The sequence below is a fragment of the Mirounga angustirostris genome, unplaced genomic scaffold, assembly GCF_029215605.1.
Source record: "Mirounga angustirostris isolate CCGP_5_RB_7025 unplaced genomic scaffold, mMirAng1.0.hap1 SCAF_12, whole genome shotgun sequence".
Taxonomy (NCBI): domain Eukaryota; kingdom Metazoa; phylum Chordata; class Mammalia; order Carnivora; family Phocidae; genus Mirounga; species Mirounga angustirostris.
In genome coordinates, this window is record NW_026991720.1 from 21348879 (window position 1) to 21368664 (window position 19786).

Below are 19786 nucleotides of genomic sequence, written 5' to 3' on the forward strand. Positions count from 1 at the left end.
ACTCCCTTAGGGGAGGAGGGGAAAGAGAGAGTGGGTCTGGCTATCGAAGGCCTGTTCCTCAGACAAGGGCAGGGTACGTAATCGATCCACAGAAGGAAGGACCTGTAAGCAAATATTCACAAATAAAAATCTCTTTCTAAAACAATCCAATTTTCTGGCCCAATCAGTTGACAATAACTTGGCCATTGAAAATCATATTTTCCCAACATGATCCATTTTCTTGTCCTTCCTAAGTCATTAATTATGACCATGTTTTCCCAAATGTGGAAATTCCCCTTGCACAGATGCGTCTGCTGGCCAACCCCCCTTTCCTGAGAAGTCTCCACAGCACAAAAATATTTTTGTTTTCCCCAATTGCCCACAGGGAAAATTTCCTCACTCTTTATTTCCCTCCTCCCTTAAAGCCCTCTGGCAATTTCCAGGAATCTGGGTAAACCAGAATCACTTAGATCACTGGAGAGACTTTTGGATGTTCTACTTCTAACATGGCAAAAGAGAATCCTGAACTTTAAATTTAACTCTATTAAACCAACCTTAAGAGTTCCTTTTAATAACCAAAGACAATGCCACTGAAATCAAAATGCCTCCTACTCCTGCCTGAGAACGTGGCTCTGGGATTTGGGAGTTTAAATTATAAAGCGAGGTGGCCAAAGTGACTATCCCCGTACCTAGATCAAATGCCATTATGTGAAATATGTTTCAGACACATTAAAGCCCTATACAAATGTAGGCCTTTGGCCAAGTGGATATACGACCCGAATAGGGAGTCATTATTCAAATCGTAAAAATCTGTTAGAATTTACTCTGGTTCCCTGACTCATCTTCCGGTTTACAAGATGCTCTGTGCAGGGCTGACAACATTGTAGGTGCTTCCTCGAGAGATATCTTGTTCTTTCCAGAACATTCATCCAGAAGCATTCCTGTGCCAGAAACTAAATTTAGCTGGTGGGGAGGGGTTGATATGGTGATGAATCAGGTTGGGTCTCTGCCTTCAAAGTCTTTATACTCTAGTAAAGAAGGTGTGTTGTGCATACTCTCAATGGTTCTCAGACAGGGGCAATTTTGCCTCCACCAGCCCACCTCAGGGAGATTTGGCAATATCTGGAGACCTTTCTGATGATCAGAACTGGAAGAGGGGGTGCTACTGGCATCTAATGGAAAGAAGCGAAGGACGCCTTCTCGACATTCTACAGTGCACAGGGCAGCCTCCCACAACAAAGAATTACCTGGTCTGAAATATCATTAGTGCCAAGGTTGAGAAACCCTTAATTAGCGACAGTACCTAGAACAAAGGGCTTGTTGGTTGACTGATGGATTGGTTGGTGTTGGTGCGCATGGTAAATGACCTTCAAACCAGTCATTTTGAATTTGTACCTGTGCCTAAACCATTATAACTGTTAGAAATCTTTTGAATAAATGAGTACATTTAGACAGGTATTAAACAAAGCATGAGATAAAGTGTCACTAGGAGGGGCGCCTGGGTGGCTCAGTCGTTAAGCGTCTGCCTTCGGCTCAGGTCATGATCCCGGGGTCCTGGGATCGAGTCCCACATCGGGCTCCCTGCTCTGCAGGAAGCCTGCTTCTCGCTCTCCCACTCTCCCTGCTTGTGTTCCTGCTCTCGCTATCTCTCTCTCTGTCAAATAAATAAATAAAAATCTTTAAAAAAAAAAGCGTCACTAGGAAAATGAGTGATTTAGAGTGAATTGTTAACTCAAGAGGACAAAAATTTTCTAATGTGATGCCGAGCATATAGTAACTGCTCAGTGAATGTGAACTGAACATATTTAGATAACCTTGCCACACTCATTTGCTTAAAGCTGAGGGTGCACGATATTGAAGAATCTTATCTTTAAAGCAGTCTTGGCAGTAGCCTTTCTTCTTGGAAATACTTCACTATAGACTGCTTGAGTGGCATATTGTACCATAAAGGGATCAAACTATGAATTTTTGATAATATTACCGCATTCAAAATTGTCACTAATTGAAATCGGTCCTTTCTCTAATGTGCCTAATTAGTGAATGTTAAGGAAGTGTGACATTTCAAACATCAAATAACTGAGGTAGCTACTTAATGAATTTAGGGAAGGAGGAAGAAGTATTTTTGTGAAAAATAAAAGATTTATATGATCTAAAGAGAAACCAGAGTATGGAAGAAGTATTTTGAAGTGTGGCCTTAACTTCTTTACATAGAATGTGGGTTCTGCTGTTTATACACAATAAAAGTAAGAATAAGTAGTGGAGGCATGGGTTTGCAACTGTTGCTTGATATGCATACAACACCAACAATAAGGGGATGGTTAAGTGACACTCTCAATTAAGGATCAAGTAAAATGAAACTGTATCTTTAAATTAGAATATGTCCACAGAAAAATAAGATTTTATTTTGTAAATTTGTTTACACTTTTTTTTCCCCCAGAAAAATGATCAGGTGGTCTAATATTCTAGTGTTTATAAGATAAACAGAGCTGTTACTGCATGGAAAATCTGTACTTTTGATTAAGCAGTTACCTTCAATTGTGATTATGTGGGTTACCAAGGAAATATTGGCTTTCTTCTTCCACCTATTCAACCTGTATCTTCTCAATGTAAATTGGTGAGTAAGTCAGGAAATGGCATCTAATTTTGTATTAACATTAGTCAAATGTAAGTAGGAGAGAGAGCTACCATTAAAATTTTAAATAGAAATAACTGGGATAATCTGCCATTTTGGATAATCAAGTATCAATGTTCCCTGAGTTTAACACAGATAATGGAGACCACTATGTCTCCGATTTTTGCAACGTAAGAGGAGCAAAATTTCCTTCAAGTTTGAAAATTCCCTGTTAAGTCTTTTTCCGAAAGTGACTTTATTTTTTTTTTTTTTAAGATTTTATTTATTTATTTGAGAGAGAGAATGAGAGAGAGCACGAGAGGGAGGAGGGTCAGAGGGAGAAGCAGACCCCCCGCTGAGCAGGGAGCCCGATGCGGGACTCGATCCCGGGACTCCAGGATCTTGACCTGAGCCGAAGGCAGTCGCTTAACCAACTGAGCCACCCAGGCACTCTCCGAAAGTGACTTTAATGAGGTATGTTTAGAAGTGGAGGAGGGGAAAGTTAACTCTACTTTGCATGAAGACACAATTAAATAAAAATTATTTCACCTCTGCAAGAGAAGGAATCTTATGGGGGTAAGTTTACTAATGGATGAATAAGATTAAAAGTGACACATTTTTTAAAAACATAAAATGCTAGAAAATTAAAAGAATAAATTTTGGCTCGGGAATATTTAGTATGCTCAGAAAAAGAGGCATCACCAGTGAAAATAGATCTTGATGTGACATATAATAACTGACATAGCATCGGCACTGGCCATTCAAAATAGATGTCCAATTAGGCAGTTGGACAGTTGGCCATAAACAACTGGAATGTTCAAACTACTATGTGCCAGCTAAATATCAACCCTGCATATTTTATATGGCCATGAGACTCAGTAGAAAGCTGATTTGTAAACTGGAAAACATTATGGAAATGTATCTTATTGTAATATATTTTGATGCAGCTGAATCAAGAGTCAGATCATGGATATGTAGACAAAAATATCTGCTAATTTCAATTGAACTCATCTTCTTACAATTGCCTATGGACTGAGGATTCTTCCTTCCTTTCACTTCCTTTTTATCACTTTTCATTATTATAAAAAGTTAAGTTTGGGATCTCTTTAGACCATCATCAATAAGACCACCCTTCATTGCCTGAGGGCAAATCGCTTTAAAATTCTAATATATCTCTTATTTCCATGTCTGGAATGGTATTCCCATAAAATCTGTGATGGTTATTTTTAGGTGGTGGATGGGTGATTGATGGGTAGATAGAACACGAACAGCATTACACCACAATGTTAAAAAAAAAAAAAAGAGTTATTCCTAATCTGTTACCCTTTAAAAAATCAACTATTTTTTAATTTCTGTTACTGATCCAGGATACCCTAGTCTCAAGTAAATATAACCCATTAGGATCTGCAAGAAATGTGGGGAGGGTATTTTTTGTTTTCTTCCTTACATTCTTTTGTGTTGTTTGAATTTTTTTCAATAGTTTTTTTTTTACAATTGATTAAAATAAAAATAATCATTTTTTAAGTCTCTCTATTCTATTTATTTAGCCAAAATTGTAGTTCACAGTCTTCTATCCTATTAGCTAATTGATTTTCTGCATTTGTTTCCCCAAACTCAATACCACTTTCATTTTTTAGGACCAAATTTTAATTAATTTATTTTCAAAGTTTTTATTTTAATTTCAGCTGGTTAACATATAGTGTTATATTAGTTTCAGGTGCACAATGTAGTGATTCAACAGATCCATTCATCACCTGGTGCTCATCATGACAAGTGCCTTCCTTAATCCCCAGCATCTATTTCACCCATACCCTCACTCAACTCCCTTCTGGTAAACTTCAGTTTGTTCTCTATAGTTAAGAGTCTGTTTCTTGATTTCTCGCCCTCTCTCTCTTTCTCTCTCTCTGTCTCTCTCCCCTTTCGCTTTGCTCATTTGTTCTGTTTCTTAAATTCCACACATGAATGAAATCATGTATTTTTCTTTCTCTGACTTATTTCACTTAGCATAATACCCTCTAACTCCATCCACGTTGTTACAAATGGCAAGATTTCATTCTTTTTATGGCTGAGTAATATTCCATTGTATGTATATGTGTATATATATGTGCCACATCTTCTTTATCCATTCATCAATCGATGGACGCTGGACTGCTTCCATATCTTGGCTATTGTAAATAATGCTGCTATAAACAGGGGGTGGGGAGGGCATGTATCCCTTTGAATTCTTTGGGTAAATACCACTTTCATTTTAAACTCATCTTGAAAGAATCTCCCATAGAGCCAACGTGAAAAGGCAGGATATTGAACTGCACAGGGCACACTATCTTGGAGAGATTTTTCTTTTGTTATTTTTGTTCTTTGTGTTGTCACATCTAGTTGTTTCATAATACTGCTAAACTCTTCAATTTCCTTTGAAAGGAATACTGCCATATGTATAATTTAGGTAACTTGGGAACACACTGCTCAGTGGAGATGGTATTTGTAAGAGTTGGAAAGATCCCTGGATAAAATAATCTCAGAAATTTCCCTTTGTTGTATAGGTATCAGAGTGACAAAGGGGGATGGATTCGGGAGAGACTTGGGAAATACTGTGGAATCAAGGCTTACAAATTCTTTATACAATTTTCCTTTCCACGGTGTGATGGACACCATGGTCTAATAAAAATTCCAAAATGTCTTTAAACCAAATGGTTTAGCCTCTTCACATTTCTTGTGGATTCTAAAGGGTTATATTTATTTGAGACTGGGGGGGTCCTGGATCAGTAACAGAAATTCAAAAATAGTTGATTTTTTTAAAGGGTAACCGATTAGGAATAACTTTTTTTTTTTTTTTTGCGTTGTGGTGTAATGCTGTTTGTGCTCTATCTACCCATCTATCAGTATATAAGTGTAAAAAAGTAGGACATTTTTCATCATTGGAAAATTTCAAGGTCAAACTGGATGACTATCAGGTATGCTTTAGAAAAGATGTTAAAAGGGGCGCCCAGGTGGCTCAGTTGTCAGGTGTCTGCCTTTGGCTCAGGTCATGATCCCGGGTTCCTGGGATCGAGTCCTGCATTGGGCTCCCTGCTCAGCAGGAAGCCTGCTTCTCCCTCTCCCACTCCCCCTGCTGTGTTCCCTCTCTCGCTGTGTCTCTCTCTGTCAAATAAATAAAATCTTAAAGAAAAAAAAAAAGACATTAAAAGGAAACTTGACTAATGTGACCTCTCAAGTCCCCTTTATCTTTAAATTCTGTGCTCTGAAGTTTACCTTCTAATCTTATGGTGGTGATGCTCCGTATCAGAAGGATAGGTGTGTTTTCTGGCTACCTTCCTCACTTTGCCTTGAACCCGCAGCTTCTGTGAGGAAATGGAGTGGGTGGGAGAGTATTCCTAGGAGAGCTGGAACTGTCCAGCAGTGGAAGGAATTGCCCATACTCTAGGTTCCAAGCAATGAGACTTACGGCAAGTTGGAGCAGGGCATCTGCTAAGCCATTCTTGACCACGAAAGGAGCATGTATGCATTCCTGTATGCAGAAGTACTGCATGTGGTGCTTACTCATCCCCATCCCAAGGAGATCTTTCTGTTTTCTATATTGCTTTTCATTTAAAATGGGGTCAATGGTCTTTTGATTTGTGTAGGAAAAAAAGAAAGTACAAGGGATAGATAGAAGAAGAGTTGAAGAGGACAGAAGGCAAAAATAGGGCTATTACATTGTACCAGCAGGTTTCGGTTTGTTAATTTCAAACTATTTAGCCGAACACACACACACACACACACACATTATGTTAACATGTTCTATCACACATTAGGTTAACATGTTCTATCAGTAGATGGGGTCAGATCTATAGCAACTTCATTTTTTATATTTTACAATCAGTAATACAGTTATTGTAGTACACCATTAAAAAAAAAAACCATTGTGTCAACTATTAGCTTACGAAGGCTTCCCAGAATATATAGCTAAGAAAATTAAAAATAAAGTTAATCAGTCCTTAAAACGTTGCTCAGTCTTTCCCTATTCAAGTGGCAGATGAATTCACTTTGATGTATGCCCACTTGATTGAGGTGGTGAGGAATGATGTAAAAATCTTTAAGCATGTTTATAATTCTTTTTAATAAGTGGCTGGATACCTAGCCCATATTTCCTTATATTTTCTTCTGAAAGGAAGGATCAATGTTTCCACAGACATCCTAGATTTGAGAAGAAAGAACTTTGGGGAAACATCTCATCCAGCTCCCTTATACTGGGTGATTAAATAGTAACCCAATTTTATAGGCGAAACAACTGAATGTGTTGAATTGCTTCATATTTTTTTAAAACGATTTTTAAAAACTATTTTTAACTTTATACAATAATACATATTCATTGTAGAAAATTTGAGAATATAAAAATACACAAAATAAAAATCATCCTGGAGTAACTATCGTTTACCATGTACCACCTCCTAAATACATACGTATCATCACATATGTATTTCATGCTCAGTGCTCTTTGAGGAAAAAAGAGAAGGCAAAGTGGAAGAGCTGTTGGTCCATCTGATCTAAGCCTGGAATCAATGTCTACGTATTTTTAACCATCTTCTTTAATGTGTCTCTACCCTTGGGCCTTACTGACGATAGATTATAAATGAGGTGCCAAGATTCCTAGTTAGAAAATAACACTAGGGTTGTAGGCAATTCCTTACCTTTCTTTTCCTGAATAGAGACCCAAGAAATTGTAAAGGAAATACGATACTGCAAACATGCCTTTATTTTTGTGAGGTAACACTGGAGGTCCCCATGTTGGCCGCGGCAAAGGGCAAAGGCAGTCCCATGCTTAACAGAGCGAAGAGCCCTACAGAGGAAGAAGTTAACTTTAGCTTTGAAAATCCTTTTATCCTCCATGATTTTGATGGCTTTAAATTTGTCACCTGAATGCGATATTAACATAATCGTCTGCATTTCAGCTAATGAATGCACCTGCTTCTAAGACTTTATTTTAGCAGTTTTAATGAGCTCTTCAAAAGAGTTTGCCTGGACTTACTGTGCGGTTAGAGAAATAGCAGCTGTAAGCAACTAACAACACATTCAGTATTTGAATCAAGCTCTGTGAAGTTGTTAAACTCGAGAAGGAGTGTCTATCCATCTGTCTGTGATAAGGGGAATGAAGCTGAGATGTAGCTGTGATATTTGGAGAAAGCACTAGTGTAAGTGGGGCTGGCCAAAGGAGGTTTTTCCCTGCTTGGCCATAATATATGGATCCCAGGCAGTTCATTTAAGCTCACTATATCCCAGTTTCTCATCTTTATAATAATGGTGCCTATCGGTGTGCCTGGGTGGCTCAGTCATTAAGCGTCTGCCTTCGGCTCAGGTCATGATCCAGGGTCCTGGGATCAAGCCCCACATCAGGCTCCCTGCTCCGCGGGAAGCCTGCTTCTCCCTCTCCCACTCCCCCTGCTTGTGTTCCCTCTCTCGCTGTGTCTCTCTCTGTCAAATAAATAAAATCTTTAAAAAAAAAAAATAATGGTACCTATCTTATAAGCTTGTTGTAAAGATGAAATGCCTCACCTGTTGAAAGCACTCAATTATGCTTAATTTTATTATAATTATGTTTATTACTAAATAGATGTGACTCTAAGTCAATCAATCAAATTCTATTTGATTGGCTATGGGTTGTAAGATGGTTCTTAGGTGAATAGCTACTCATTGAGACCTATAGGGGAAAAAAACCCAAACTGATCTCTTGTGTTTAAGGAATCAGGAAGTTTATTTCAATGCTGAATCATGTCTTAACTCCACAGTGAAGGTTTTTTTTTTTTTAAAGATTTTATTTATTTGACAGACAGAGACACAGCAAGAGAGGGAACACAAGCAGGGGGAGTGGGAGAGGGAGAAGCAGACTTCCCGCTGAGCAGGGAGCCCGATGCGGGGCTCGACCCAGGACCCTGGGATCATGACCTGAGCCGAAGGCAGTCACTTAACGACTGAGCCACCCAGTTGCCCTCCACAGTGAAGATATTTGAAAGAGAAGATGTCAACCAATTTCTAGAAGTCCAAATTCCTAAATAATCTAAATGTAAGCCATTTAGAATTTCTAAATATTATGTAGATGCTAGGGTACTAGAATAGTTACTTACTTTTAATATATATTTTAATACTTATATTATCAAATTCACTCCATGCTTATTAGACTGATTTCAAAATCACATTTTCATGATGGGACTCTCCCTCCTCCTTTTTTTACATATGTTCCTCTGTATACTTTAATTTGGAATGTAGTAATAACACATTTAACGCTCAATTGAATGGAAAACAAAAAATAGGACAAATGTTGCTTTAAAGATACACACAGCAGATATGTTACAGATCAATTGGAGGTAACACTGGGAATAAAGATGCCACAGATTTTTATCTCCCTCTTTTTCTCTCTCAGTAAAATAGGTAGCACAGAGGTGAGCTAGCTGTTAAGAAAATGGAAATTTTTCCTATTTCTTTTTTATTTTATTTCAGTGAACGTGAAACAATTATTCTGGCTGAGATGGAAGTAATTTATTTCCCAGATTCCTGTTCCTCTTTACACCACGCTGACCAACAGCCTTCCTTCAATAATTGGAGCTAGTCCACTGGTGTTTCACCCCACATGCCACAATGCTAGGGAATCACTGAGGAAATGGGACCAGCATAGGAATCCTCACCACCTTTTTTGTTACAGGGGTTTCTCTGGAAAGGCGTTGCATTCTAGAAAGCACCAACTCCAGCCTGCTAAGTAGGCAGCCTCTGGTAACTGTATGCATCCTGACATTTCAAAAGATCCTTTTTATTCAGACTTGCATGAAGCATCTTTCCAGAAGGCATTCAGTTCTACTCTTAGACCCTAGCTTTGTAACCTAAGAAAACGACCCCAAGGGAGCTCACCTCTGACTGCCCTTTGACTCTGTTTTGCTGTGGAAGGCAAGCTGACCTCATAGTGATGAGGTTTGTTTATGGTCTGGTGACTCAGTGTGGTCCTCAGAAGGGCAGCATCAGCATCAGCTGGGAGCCTGTTAGAAACATAGAGTCTTAGGCCCCACCCCAGAGCTACCAAATCATAATCTGCATCTTAACAAGATTCTCAGGTGATTTATATGCTTGTTTACATTTAAGAAGCAGTGGTCTAAGGAATCTGCCTGAGATTTTTTTTTTGCTGCAATAGAACTCACCATCTCCTGTTCCAAAGTTGTATCCATCCACTTTCCACTTCCAGTCTCTACACAGATTTCTCTGCAGTGCTCCAGAGCAAACTATCTCTATTTTGGATGAGTTCCCACCCCGTGGGTCTTGTACTGATCTGCATTTCTATGGTTCGGGTGGTCAAATGTGTATACAGCCCAGCCTACAACTAGCCAACCATACCCATTCTCCAGCAAGTCATCTTGCCCTCCTTCTTCCCACAGCTGGAGCGTTACCATGTTCATAAATTATTGTTAAAGAAGGAAATTACCAAAAGAAAAAAAATAGTCTCCGTAAACCTGCATAGTTTAGAGCTAAAGAATATGTTAAAATTTTCCATCGTGGAAATTTCCCAGCTACTGGGCTCTTTAGATTTTTTTTTTTTTTCAGAGCTGCAAGCAAAGAATGGAAATTTCCAGTTGCAGCATCAAGGACTGCTGTTCTGCTGACTGTCTTGCTCAGCCAGGGTCATCTGCTTCTCTAAGACATCAAGGAATGCCAAGGTAGGTCTGAGAGAACACACACACCTCCTCTGCAGGAAGGAAGGAATGTCTTTGTGCTGCCTCCAAGCTGTGATAAGGAGAGGGGCGGGAGAGGTGACGTGCCCTGCTCGTCCACCTGAGTGTGAATTTTGTTGATCGTTACCACCTATCAGCAGCTTATCGTATTTGACATCTTTCTAATGACAGCTGGCTGACAGGTCTTTTGTTTTTTTAAGAGATCCCTAAGGTGGGTGGGAGATGCAAAGAGAGGGAAGAAACCAACATTTATTGAGGTCTACCCTCCTAAGTACTCTGCCAGCTATTTTATATACATCATTTAACCTTTGTGTGATCTGCCCAAGGTTAACTTCTGATTTCCTGAACCCACATTTTGGAAGCTTCGTTTGTTCTTCCCGAGACAGCTCTACCTCCCCCCAACCCTCCCAGAAACGAGTCATCTGCAAGCATCCTGAAGGGCTCCTCTCCACCTCTTCAGTAATAACACTCCAGTTCCTTTTCATGCTGTCGAAATTGACATGCATTTCCATTCACAGCTGATCCCGATGTCTGAGACAACAGGCGTCCAATAGTTCCTCAAATCCCATTATGTTCTTCCCCATGTCCTGCGGCCGTTACACAGAAGTCTGATGGTGACAATGCCATGGAAGACCATGTGTAAAGCCATTGGCTTCTTGAGAACAAGGCCAAACACCCTGTCTGGCTCTAGGCTGGAAAGAGCGTTCTTAAATCTAGGTTGGGGGGCTTGTCTGGGTGCTTTGGCAATTTTGATTTTGTCTTTAGTAGTTTGTTTCGATTTGTAGGGGATTCTGAATGACTGTAAGGAGTAAGAGCTACATAGGGTTACTCTCTTCTTACTGACAACCCATGGTACCAGGAAAAGAACAGTTAAGGAGGATTTCTGACATCCACTGTTGCTATTTATGCTTATTATTTATTGAAGCAAGTTTGGTAGTAATGAAGATATTCCAGGAATAAAAAAAAAGTGTCACATGGCTAGTGAGTTTTAAAAAAGAAAATTTATTCCCTACCTGTATTTTTTATCACACCTGTATCCATAGATAGCAATGTTGTCTTTGAATACAGTGACCAATTTTAATGCCAACCCAAAACAGAAGTGGACTGGAATGGGAATGGTCAGCGGGAATATTGTAGGTCTGTTTAGGCTTTAGTCTCAAAAGCTAATGTTTAGTTTAGTCATTGGTTACTTCTCTAATAACGATTTTGCTTATTCTGTTAATCCATTAAAATGGAGTCTGATTCCCTGGTGAAATTTGTCAAGTGGCATTTTAATATGGGTCTGGGTCTCCTATGATAGTACCATTCCTCTGACAGGCTTCTTTCCACTCCTCCTCTGCTTCTGTCATTAACTAGAAGATATCGGTCCTCTTAGTTGAAGACACTGATGATTCATACCTGTGGGTTGGGCTGAATAAACATATGATGCCTATTCTTTTCCACTTTAGACCACAGAGTTGACTTTAAAAAAATATATATTTTGGTTGGAAAAATGCTGATCTAGATGCTGTTTGATTGACTTCAATCATGGCCCCAATTCTCTCCCTCTTGTTTCTCTACCCCTGGCAACGTGACTTTTCAGCAATTCACACCAAGAGTTAGAGTCTATTCCCCGGCTCCTTGAATTTAGGCTGGGCTTTGACTTGCTTTGGCCACTAGAATGCAACAGAAGTAACAGTGTGCCAGGTGCAAGCATAAAACTTCACGTGTGTGCTTCCATTTTCTTTCTTGGAACCCACCACGGATACTTGCCTAAGCCCATGCTAACCTGCTGGGGGATGAGAGATCATGTGGAGTAGAGATGAACCGGCCTAGCTGAGGCCATCCCAGACCAGCCAGGCCAGCGCTAACATACCAGCTGCCCACACATGCATGAGCAAGCCCACCAAGATCAGTCGGGCCCAGCCTGGATTAGCAAAAACACTCAACCAACTCACAGTCTCATGAGAAATAGTACATGGTAGCAGTTTTATTTTTTTATTTTATTTTTTTATTTTTAAAAGATTTTATTTATTTATTTGACAGAGAGAGAGACAACGAGAGAGGGAACACAAGCAGGGGGAGTGGGAGAAGGAGAAGCAGGCCTCCCGCCGAGCAGGACGCCCGATGCGGGGCTCGATCCCAGGACCCTGGGATCATGACCTGAGCCGAAGGCAGACGCTTAACGACTGAGCCACCCAGGCGCCCCATGGTAGCAGTTTTAAACCACTACATGTTAAAGTGGTTTGTGATGAAGCAATAGGTAATGGATAAAGGCGTCCAATTCCCTTCTTTTTTTTTTTTTTACCCCCTCACTGCCAGGAGCTCAGAGTCAAGTCTGAAGACCAATCACAGAATCTGTGTTTATTCACGTATACATATTTATTGAGCTCTTTATGGCTAACGTATTTGTAATGCTCTCTCTTCTTGGCAGAGAATTTTAAAAATTTAATAACCTATTGTTTGCCATGTTGGTTCTACACCAACTCAATCTTCTGTCTTAAATATTAGCTGATTTCCCCTTAGCATCCGATTAGAAGACATGACCCTACGTCAAGATTGGCAAATGTTTTCTGCAAAGAGCCTGCTGGTAAATATTTTGCTCCAAGCAGGCGGTACAGCCTCTGTCACTGTGCTCTGTTAAATAGCGCTAAAGCGGCTGTAGACTACATGTACGCAAATGGGCATGGCTGTGCTCCATAAAAAACTTAATTACAAAACAGGCAGTGGCGAGGATTTGGCCCTCAGGCCATAGTTTGCTCACCCTTGATCTAGAGAATCTATGTCACTATGCAAAAACAACTTCATCTATACGATGATCCCATCGACTCTGTTGTTAATTCAGCTCAATCACTTTGGAAAAGCAGATAAATGAAGCCAGTTCACGTCCTCAATGAGAAGACAAGAAGGGGCTGACCACAGCACGGTACTGCGTGGAGACTAACAGCATTTGCATGAAGGCAAGTACTATACCGAACAACGTAAAATTCACCAGACACTGGGTCGGGGACTGGTTATGTAGTCAATGCCAAAGGCCAAGGTGACACAAACGATGTTGCATTTGTTTTGTTTCATTTCCCAGCCTCTGATCTCACACGCTGATTTAACAAGCACACGCTGTATGTCGCCACAAGGATGGGACTCTGGCCGTACTTGCCCACTCGGAGCTCCCTGAATGTATTGTGCTATTTCACGGCTCTCTAGTTCTGCACACAATGTTCCTGCTGCCTAGAACACACTTAGCCCTCTTCTCTTACTGGCTAACACCCACTCACTGATCAAAACGAAGCTCAATGATACTGCCTCTTGGAAGACTTCCCTGAGTGCACCTCCACCTCCTCGCCCTCAGCCTCTAGTCCATGCTCAAAGTCTCAGCATTTATTCTACCAAATTAATAATTAAAATAGCTAAGAATGCTTATACGGTGCCAGGTTCCTGTGTGGCAGGCACTGTTAAATATAGTCATGTAACTGAAATTATCAGTATCCTTGCCCATTTCCTCAATCCAGTCATACATTCAAACACATTGATTGAGTACCTCTTTTGTGCTAGGCACAGAAGAGAAATAAAGCCCGAGGCTCTAATGTAGCGTGTAAGCCCACTGAAGGCACATACTGTATCGTATTTGTTTTTATATCTCAACATGTAGCGGTGTCCAGAGCAGAGGTTTAACATTAATATTAGAAGACTGAATGTATGAAAACAGCAGATGCTTATACAGGGAATAATATGTGCCGGGCAAGGTCCTAACGTGGGGGATTGAAGGCACAGAGAGTTTTTAACTAACGTGCCCATAAGGTCACACATGTGACAGAGCTGGTTCTAGAATCCACTTTCATAACCAGTGGGTGAAATGAAAGCCTGAATGACTCAGCATAAATCCATGCCACTCCTGAAAAAATAATTCAGTGGCTGCCTCTTTGAGGGCAGGGGTGGTCCAGCGGTAGCCATTCTGTGCTTGGGCTTTGGAGTCAAACAGCATGTGTTCACATTTGCTCTCCAGTGCTCAGTGTTGTTGGAAGCATTGACCGTGCCTCCAAAGCGTACCCTCACATTTGCGCACAGCACGTTACGGTTGCATTCCCACTCCAAGTTGATTTCTCCCAGGCCCTCTCCTCCTCTCAGGTGGGCAGGCATCAAGGCTGGAGGAGTAACTCCAGCACTGCTCTGCCATGTGACTGCTGGGTTGTATAGGAGATCCATCCATGCTGGCCTACTCCAAAGGACATGTAAGCAAATTAGCACTTTGAAGAAGGCTGCACGGGAGTGTCCATAATGCTGGTAAGCCTGGATAACCATGTGCATTATTTTAAAGGCTTGCTACCAGACACTCATTGATGGCTTTGGAAGTCCCCATGGAGGCTCCCAGGGAATACGCCACTCAGTGGGGGAGCCACAGACAGTGACTGGCCTGCAGCTGTCTCTGAGGACAGGTTTACTCTGCCAAAAAAGAAAGAACAGATATTTCCAGTAGAATTTTGCTTCTAAAACAAAAATGGGTTTGGAAAGTTTTAGGTTTGAGCATTAGAACATCAGGAAATAAAAGTGCTCACGGATTCCCCGCAGACTTTTGAAGTGCATGGTTCCTCTGAGGGTAGAACAAATGTGCCCATTTTTCTATCTCTAGGCAGTTTTCTTAAAAAATTTTGACTCTTCCACTTTTCTCCCTTTGCAGTTAGGTAAATAGGAGGAGGCAAAGAGGCACTTTGCTTCGTAGCCTCCTTTGATGGCCTGGAGGATCTAATGAAGATGTGCTAGGACTAGCTTCCACCACAAGCTTCCGGTTCTCATTGGAGGCTCAACAGAGGCTAATAAGAATTCAGCAATTTAAGAATTGGCTCTTGCAAGCAACCATGTGTCACTGGGGAGCTGTGCAAGATTGTACCCGCAAGTACAGGATAGTGTATGAAAAGATATTGTCTTCTCCTTTCTCCTCTACAGGCTTTCCTCCCAGTCAAGAATCAATCATGGGACTCCTCCAGGAAAGCATGTATTGCCTGGCTGGAAGACTTGAGACACATTCGGTTGACCAGTGTTCTTGGGCACCTACAAATGCATGTTTCAGTGCTTGGGTAGAAGTTATCATGCCTTATTTTCCAATTAAAATAACACAAATGTTATTGTAGTTATAGCCCATTTCATACAGTTTAATGCTTAATAATTCTCTGCTTGCTTTCTTATGTAAAACTTATATCTTCCCATCTAGATCATAAACTCGCTGAGGGCAGGGATCATGGCTTTACTTCTTTTCAATCCCCCACAGGACCAAACACAGGCTAGAGAAGCATAATACTGGGTGGTCAGCAGGGAATGACCACAGGACAGTGTGGAGATCTGGGTGGTTTCTGGGCCCCCGGCCCCATCTAGCTGGTATAAGACCTTCAGGAAGCACTTACATTTCTGAGATGTGATTTCTTCATCTTAAGAGTGCTCCACTTACCTCACTGGTTCGTTGAGAGGATCAGGTAAGATAATGTATATGAAAGTATTTTGTAAACCAAGATTTGCTAGCTTTAAAGTGTGAGCAATCATCAGAAGAGGCATTTAGTAAAAATCTGATTGATTTGTAATGATAAAATATTGTCTTCCCTTCTTCCCTATATCCAGTTTTAGGGGTTTTATTTCTCAGCATTTAATTTTATCTGAGTGGCAAAGCCACTCCACATCTTCCTGATACCGTGTAGTGTGCATTTCACCCTATTGTTAAAGTTGGGTTGAAATCTAAGCAAACCAACCAGAAAAGTCACCAAGCATGCGATGGTCACATCTATCACACAGGCCTCCTGGACACCAATGCATTTGTACCCCACTAGAGTTCCACGGCCTTTCTTGTGTCGCATCTACCCACTCACACTGTACCCTAGGCAAGGATTATGTATATTTCTATATTCTAGCATTTACTTGATACATGAGAGTGGCAGATCATCGCCCTAAGCCCAGGCCAGCTGAGAAGAAAATGAAGAAGCTGCACCTTATATGAGAAATTTTACAAAGGAAGACACTATGAAACAGACTTTTAGAATGGTTCATTTATTTATAATATTTATTTCCTACTTGTTCTTAGCAAAGAAGCAGTCTCTCTGTAGTACCAGAATTCTATACAATTCATGAGAAAACTCTCCTTTCAAACATGGTTATTCCTCAAATACTTCTGTAAGATATAAAATTTAGTCACAGGGTTTTTTTTCCTCACTTAACTCATGAAAGCTGGATGAGTCTATTATTTTCCAGGTTCGATCACAGAGTATCCACTGCAGGATTAAGACACAGGGTTGAAGAATTTTGTTGATATACTGAATCCAAACCAATTGTGAACTCCATTAATGAACATATTTATGATACCTTTTTTATGGGCATATAAAGAGGAATCTGTGTTTCAGAATTAACTGATCCAGAACAGTTTTTGGAAACCTTATTTCTTTTCTTTTTAAAACTCATTACGGAAAGTTTCAAACATACCCAAAGGTAGAAGAATAGTATAAATGACAGGTCCATCATTATGGACCTGTCATCCAGCTTCAACATAGGGCCAATCTTGTGAATCCTCATTTTTAATCAATATTAGTAGCCAATAAAATTAAACTCACACTACATGCTAATTCAAATCTCATAACATGTTTATTTATCTATAGTTTCCTAAAATAATTGTATTTTTGTCAGACACTCTTCTTTTTCATTCTCGTATCTCTCTCACTTCTCTTGAGGCTGAAGTGGGTCTAGCTTCTTACATAGTCCATACTAGAGGGAAAATACTTAGCGAGAGGACAAGGTGGGACATTTTAAATTTATTACTTTATTAATTTTTCTCTACCTGTGACATTGTGCCTTGCTCCTTTTGACTAAAGTGTTGCAGGAAAATAGTGATAATGGAAAAGGAGTCACTTCCAACAACAGAACTGAGTCTTTGTCCCTTTGCCCCAATGATATAATAGCGAGTGACAGAATGAGGGGTCACTCCATTCTTGATCCTAACAAGAGAGAGAGCCAGCCCCAAGACAAATATTATAACCCAAATGTTTCAAGGCTGAGCATTTCTTGTATATATTATTGAATATATTATTTTGATATATCTTGAATATATTATTTATTAGATATATATAAAAATTTTGCAGAGTACAAATAATTTGCTGTATGGAATTATTGTGGTAAGATTCATCAAAATACATACCAATTTGTAGCCAAATCATACCCCCAGGGAATCTAAAATAATAATAATTTTTTAAAAGAAGTAAGTTAGGGGTGCCTGGGTGGCTCAGTCGGTTAAGCATCTGCCTTTGGCTCAGGTCATGATCCCAGGGTCCTGGGATTGAGCCCCGCATCTGGCTCCCTGCTTAGCGGGGAGTCTGTCCCTCTCCCTCTGCCTACCGCTCTGACTACTTGTGCTCGTTCTCTCTCTCCCAGTCAAATAAATAAATAAAATCTTTAAAAAATATATTTAAAAACTAAAGAAGTAAGTTAGAATGATGAAGTTGGGTAGAAGTTATATGGCTTTAGCAAAACTTTGGTTTCTTCTTTTACATTGTGCCCCATGATAAAACAGCAAAATTCCTACCTAGATGGTAACACTTGTACCATTCGCTTAATTTTAAGATCCTCAGTTGCTCTTGGGAACAAGTATACTGCTGTGGCATGAAGTGGAAGGTATAATTTGAAGCCAGACTAGAGAAAAAAAGCTCCTTTTAGAAGTAATGTATTCATGAAAAGGTAAAAGTATCAAGAAAGGCTTAATAATTTCACCAAGTAATCTAAAGCTAAATTTCATATGCAAGTTCCTTACAGAACTATAACAAACTTTGTAGAACTCAAGCCTTCCATGGAAAAAGGTTTTAAGACTTCTTTTAAAACCAATACCAAGGGAATAGTCAGCCACAGAATGTACTGCAGTCTTACTCACTGTTGTTTGCTTTATCACTCATGAGAACTTGCTTTGCATTCAGTGAAGACTTAGAGAAATGTAAGGATGAATACTTATCATAATTCATTCCCATGTGGACTTTCAAAATCCAGGATAATAGCTTTTCTTTTTCCTTCAATAATTAGACTCTGAAAGGAATCTGGAAACTGCTACACACAGGAGTGGTGTTCAGTTGAAACAGGGCTCATTTCCAGCTCTGCTTGAGTTCATTGCTGTCTACGTGTGATGTTGAAGGGAGTGAGGAAAATAAACTTCCTTAATTATTACATGGTGCCAATGACCTTCCTCTACTTTTGAAGAAATACATTGCATTTCTTCCTTAGTATATTCACAATGAATCTCTGAGATACAGGGATATGGTTATTCAGTCAGAAAAAAACAAAAAACAAAAACATTTAATTATTTAAGAGACCTAAGCACTTCATGTGAAAACTTTCAACTTAACAGAGGGGAGGGAAATAACTCTTAAAATAAGATCAAGCCAGTAAACCTAAGGAAAGGGGAGCGGGGGGGGTGGGAGGGAAAACAACAACAACAACAACAATGAAGCATTGTAAGGAATAAAAAAAAAAGAATAAAAATAAATATATCTATTACCATAAAAATTGAATGAGTTGAATTCCCCTTTCAAAAGACAAACTTTCAGATTATTTTGAAAGACAAAATTATGCTATGTATAAGAAATTCACTTCAAACTAAGTGACAAAGAAAGTTTGAAAATAAATGATTGGGTAGATATATGTCAGACAAATCCAAAACCAGGAGTGACAGTATTAATATCAAATTCAAGGCCAAAAACATTAAATAGGAACAAGAGGATGGAATGATTAAGGGCACAGTGGCAGAGATTGCTAGATGCCTATGCCATCCATGCCCATCCCTTTTTCACCCTTGCTAACAAAACCTCAATTTAATTTGGCACAGCAATGTGTACAGATAAAAACGAATTAATTTTCCTATCCTCTTTTACAACTGGGGTAGACAGTAAGTTGTAAGCAGAAGTTAGTGGGTGGGCCTGCAGATGTCTAATTAAGCTGGAAGCTACTCCTTTCTGCCTTCTTTTTCCACCTTCATGACTGGAATATACATGTGATGGCTGGAGCTGCAGAAGCCATTTTGCAACCATGACTTGGAGAACAGACACCAGATACTAAAAGGCATCAGAGCAGGAAGACAAGTGGAGCTTGCATTCCAGATGACCATGGAGCCTCTATACCAGCCCTCAACTTTTTACCACCAGGTATTTTTTATGTTTGAGAAAAATACATTTCTGTTTATTTAAGCCACTATTATTTTGGTATCATTTTACATGGAGTCAGCTCAATTTCCTGTGGTACAGCTATAAACTTGAAGAAAATATAATAATTGTCAGCTATTACGCACTAAAAAATATAGCATAAAAATTTTAAAAATCAAAACCACTAGAGAGTTTTAAAAAAGAAAAGAAGAGAGGGCGCCTGGGTGGCTCAGTTGGTTAGGCGACTGCCTTCGGCTCAGGTCATGATCCTGGAGTCCCTGGATCGAGTCCCGCATCGGGCTCCCTGCTCGGCAGGGAGTCTGCTTCTCCCTCTGACCCTCCCCCCTCTCATGTGCTCTCTCTCATTCTCTCTCTCT

The 19786-nt window shown here is 39.9% G+C and overlaps 1 protein-coding gene and 2 long non-coding RNA genes across 7 annotated transcripts in view; 2 read left to right on the top strand and 1 right to left on the bottom strand.

Moving 5' to 3' along the window:
* LOC123835302 (uncharacterized) overlaps positions 1-13244 on the top strand; it is a 96893-nt gene extending 83649 nt beyond the window's left edge. For 2 of the 3 annotated variants that reach the window (XR_010406375.1, XR_010406374.1), the window contains 3 exons: positions 10151-10263; positions 12304-12520; positions 13125-13244. This is a non-coding gene — a long non-coding RNA (uncharacterized LOC123835302). The remainder of the gene's footprint in view (positions 1-10150; positions 10264-12303; positions 12521-13124) is intronic. The other variant, XR_006788713.3, reaches the window with a different exon arrangement.
* Positions 1-19786, bottom strand: part of MKLN1 (muskelin 1) — a 326049-nt gene that overhangs the window by 255693 nt on the left and 50570 nt on the right. The gene's annotated exons all lie outside the window — the stretch shown is intronic.
* The window catches only part of LOC123835301 (uncharacterized), a 32073-nt gene continuing 26694 nt past the window's right edge, over positions 14408-19786 (top strand). For both annotated transcript variants that reach the window (XR_008505226.2, XR_006788711.3), the window contains exons 1-2: positions 14408-14538; positions 15199-19412. This is a non-coding gene — a long non-coding RNA (uncharacterized LOC123835301). The remainder of the gene's footprint in view (positions 14539-15198; positions 19413-19786) is intronic.